Source organism: Rhinolophus sinicus, linkage group LG10 (genome assembly GCF_036562045.2).
Source record: "Rhinolophus sinicus isolate RSC01 linkage group LG10, ASM3656204v1, whole genome shotgun sequence".
Taxonomy (NCBI): Eukaryota; Metazoa; Chordata; class Mammalia; order Chiroptera; family Rhinolophidae; genus Rhinolophus; species Rhinolophus sinicus.
In genome coordinates, this window is record NC_133759.1 from 19,474,916 (window position 1) to 19,479,605 (window position 4,690).

Consider the following 4,690-nt stretch of genomic DNA (forward strand, 5'->3'; position numbering starts at 1 on the left):
AGGACATGGTGAGGCCAAAAAGGAACACCCACGGAGCCATAAGTAGGGGAGTCATACTAGTGTATTCTCGCTGGTGGCACTATACTCTCACTGGAGGCTGGATCCACACTGTCCGCAACCAGCCATCCTAACTGCAATCCGCACTTGCCAGCCCAACCACCATCTTCTTGCTAGCCCCCATTTTTTTGCTAGCATAGCCACAGCAGTTATATTAGTGGCCAATGGCTCACTGGTTACAGCTGATGGCCAGCTAGCCACAGCTGATGGCCATGCAATCACAGTTGATGGCCATCTATTACCTGAGCCAGCAGCTTTCTATGTGAGGCCGAGAGCCTGGAAACTGCTTTTTAGGGTTCTGTCTCCACACTGAACACCAAGCCTTTCAAGATGGTTCTTCTCAGCATCCTTAGAATTCTTCTTCTTTGGGGACTGGTGCTTTTTATGGAACATAGGGTCCAAATGGCGAAGGTAAGGAAGCTCTCTATTGTCCGCTTGGCTGAAGCCCCGACCCTGCCCCTGATTAGGAAGCTGTTAGGAGAAGCCCCTGGCAAGCGCCAGAGGAAGCCATAGATTGCAGTACGTGTTGCAGTTTGTACCACCTTTGGCTGATGTGTGTGGGCACCCTGGAGAACCACATCATTTAGGCCACCATGGTGAGCATTGTGAAGCCCTCGGCCAATGCAGCAAGGCCTCTCAGAGTCCTCTGGCATATTCAGACCCTGGACTTTCCCCTGAAACAAAACTGGGAAGTGTACTAACTAGTCAGAGCTACTGTGGTTTACTGCCATCAACTCCACAGAGCTCACTCCCGCCTCTCCTGCCACGTGGAGCCTGCGGTCCAGAAAAGCCCAACCAACCACTTTCCTTCTTCAGGAAGAGGTTGCTCAGAGCCTTTTCTACGATCCAAAGCATGGACAGTGATAGATACAACGCAACATGTTTGGCAAAGCCTCTGGAATCACGAGGGGCGCAGGATTCTACGATACTTCTTCATAGTCAGCAGCAAAAAGGTAATGAGGTTTGGAGGTCTGGTGGCACGCCACGTCATCCTTGGACACTGTCTTCTTGTTACTAGATTTCAGTGACACTCGTACGAGTGTTCAGAAGGCCCAACATCTCCCCAGAGGCCTGGAGGACTGTATGGAAAGGGACTCTTCTCTTGTGAAGCAGGCAGTATTGCATCTGAGGTTCCTGGCCCCTCCCAGGAACATGACGGACCTGAAAATAACCAGCGTTGCCTCCATCCTTTCCAAGTCAGCTTCTACCAGCTGGCTGGGGTCACTGGATGGTTGCTTCCCATCTCTTCACCTCAAACTACGTAAAGGAAGCCTGCTTTCAGGGATTCGTCTATGGTCTCAATTCACCTAATCACGCCAAAATCCACAACCTCGTCCATAAGCTAGTGGACAAGAGCATCCGTCAAACCTCCTTGTCTCCTATAAGTATGCTGCCATTAGTATCCTTCTGAATGAGGCGAATGGGAGTGTCTTGCGAAAGGCGTATGAGGATATGATTGCCCTGTTTTGCACATGCAGGGGACAGCTCAGATTTCCCAACAAATTGGAGAAGCGTTGAAAATAAGGAAACAAATGTTAAAGCTTCATATGATCCTCTACCCCATCTATGGGTTCTGTTCCTTGCCTTAAATGTTATTACTATGTCTCCTCCCCAATTTATGAGCTCCTCACTTTATAAAACCAGTTCTGATATCAAATATAAGTATGTGTGAACCACTAGTCAGAGCCCTTGATGCTTGATAATATGTTCCTTTGCAGATGCCCTCTCTCTTGTCTCTAGTATTATGACTTTGTCAAAAGTGACCAGTCCATGATGGTAGAACTTTATCAGTAGTCCCACCAAGACCTGGAAAAAGTGGAAACTTCTCACTGTCCATCTTCTGAGGCTGTCTAGAAGATTTGGGGTAAAGAAAGCAACAGGAGATTTTATACTCCCCTTCCTTGCCTCCTCTATCTTTGGAAAAAGTAACCAATCAAAAAAGACGGCCTGAGTCTGTGCTTGGATTGCCCTCGAAATCGAAAACTAACTTTTCTCACGGTCTAAAACACTTTTAAGCACCAATCTCCATAAAAACCTTTTGAGGGGACCAGAAGGAAGGACACCGTTTTCTAAGCCATCAGCACTTCTCCTCTCAGCCTCTGAACCTGGGAAAATTCCCTGGAATTCCTCTCTACTCAGGAGTGAAGAAAGCAGCCTTTGCTGAGGCCAGTAGGGAAATGCGTCTGAGATGGGAACCACTTCCATAACCCGCTGCCTCTACGGTGAACAGAGACCTGCCATTGCTGATTAGGGTTCTCTATGGGGTTGTCACTTTTAAACTGTCTTTAAAACAATAGATTTCACAGAGTATTTTCTTGATTTATGGAACACTTCATCTCCTGCTCGTTACCCCACAAAGAAAGCTCCCTGGAGGCTCAGAGGCTAGGTGGTGGCTTGATTTGGGGTGAAGGAGGTAGAAGGCTGCAGTGAGGAAGCTTGAAGAGCTGTGGGGGAAGACAGAACGTGCTGAGGCCGAGGCCGACTTCCTTCTTGCTCATCTGTTGGTATGTTCAGTTCAGCTCGGGGCATGGGTCTCTGAAGGAGATGGTCTCGCCATCTTGCAAACCATGGAGCTCAGCCCGGACCACATGGGTCTTGTAGTGTGACTCTTTTCTACTCTTGTGCTGTTTGACAGTGATGAGTACTGGACGGTGTTAAAAATAAATCTTTCTTAGTTGTTGTAAAAAAACACAAAACACAATAGGACTGTTGCCTTCGATCCAGGGAAAAGGGACAGAGAGAGGCAGGGATCCATGCCAGGACCAGCACTACAGCCGAGGAGGGAGGGGCAGGAACACTGGTGAAAGCCACATTCCTGAAACCCAGGAGTGAGCTTAATCAAAAGCTCCAAAATCTTCTCTTGCAAAATATTAAAGCACAATGCACATTTTCATAGGAACTGCTGAGGGTTCACCTAAATGGCAGTTTTACATTAGAGCCCAAAAAGCTGTGATTCCTTCTTCTAGGACCACAGTGGTGAAAGAATGCGGTGTGCAGTAATCCCTCCCTCCCAAATGCCATATAAACCCCAAAGCCTACACCTGGGATATATCGTAAAGCGACCAGGTTGATTTCCACTGGCATGAAAGATTCAGAGGCAGGAAGGAGGGAAGGAGGCGAGAGCAAAATCTCCACTGTAAAGAAAGCCCCAAGCAGTTTAAAGTTACAATTAGAAGCCAAAGGAGTTGCCACTTCTGTTGGTGGACATGGGTTTAATACATCCCATATGCTGTGCTTTTGTGTTAACAGTGGTATATTGACAATTTCTGGCTCTGGGTGGTCTCCTAGTGAAATCTGGTATCAGCTGCCCCATGTCACCCAGTGTCTGAATAAGCAGACAATGAGTGATGTGCTACCAAACCTTCAATGAAGCCTTAGAAGCAGCCTTTCCTGGGGACTTAGGTATTGTTTTGCAAATGTGCCTTGACTCTCTCAAGTTTATGATGTTCGCTGTGCTTCTTAGTTATAAAGGATGTTAAACACTGAAAATGGATGCAAAAAGACTTCATGCAATCTCTGAAACTATAGATCTTTTTTTTTATGATTTACATTTTGAGACATTGAAGAAATGATAATAAAATGTGGATAATAGAGCCATAAGTTTAGAACAATAGATATGATGGGGTTTCGAACAGGAGCAAAACTGTTGGTCCTCTCTTTATGTATCACATTCTCATAAAAGCCAAGCCAATCTGCATTTATGTAAATTAAGAATCAAGCAAAGTCATTCTGGATTGTTAAAAGTTCAAAATAGTTACCTTGGGCATGGTGGGATGTCCAAAATTACTAGAAGGGAACGTGGGAGGGCAGTGTCTTTTGGAGTGCTGATATTCTGTTTCTTGATTATGCCTGCATTTTCAGTTTGTGAAAACCATTGTGTCGGTCATTTATGATATATGCATGTGTCTTTATGATGTATTTCATCAAAAAAGTGAAAAAAAAATAAAAAAAAATAAACCACGACAACCGAGTGGGAGGGCCACGGTGGCAAGCTGAGAGGCAGAGCTGTATGTTTTTTATACAACCTCTATTTTATGCTCATTAGACTTTTTCAGATCCTTTAAAGGCAAGAACTCATTCGTCTTTTTTCTAGTAGCAATCACTTGTCTTGGAAATACTTCATTTGATTCACCTTCTTATTGGTGGGACTATTTTTATCCTGTCTACCTCTCAGGATAAACATAGCTTATGGACTTGAGGTCTGCAGAAGATCCCACCCTCAGTTCTTCAATCTTGTTTGCAGCTCCCATGTATAATAGTCTTAATTGGTAAGACCAGCCTTTAGATTACATGCCCCTCTGTTGGAGTCTCCCAGAAGGCAGAGGGTGTTTATTGTTTGGGTGATTCTAAAGGATTATCATCTGAAATTGTGGGGGGATTTAGCTCAACCAGCAGCTAAGTTTCTATGTCCTCTCATTCTTGTGCCCTGGAGCAAATGGTTTTAAGCCTGTCATTTGAGTCCTTCAGAATCTGGGCAACATGGCAAAGTAGCTAACTGTCAAGCCAAGTAGGGAACTGTCAAGCCAAGTCTGCTCTCTTCTTGTCTCCTTTCGCCTTCTCAGATATCCGTCTTGTCCTTAATTCCAGCAGTTACTTTTACAAGAATATCTGCTGCTTTAGAAAAGAACCTCAG

The 4,690-nt window shown here is 45.2% G+C and overlaps 1 pseudogene; it reads left to right on the forward strand.

The window, feature by feature from the left end:
* Positions 1-387: 387 nt before the first annotated feature.
* On the forward strand, positions 388-1,575 carry LOC141567215 (bone morphogenetic protein 15 pseudogene; annotated as a pseudogene).
* Positions 1,576-4,690: the final 3,115 nt, after the last annotated feature.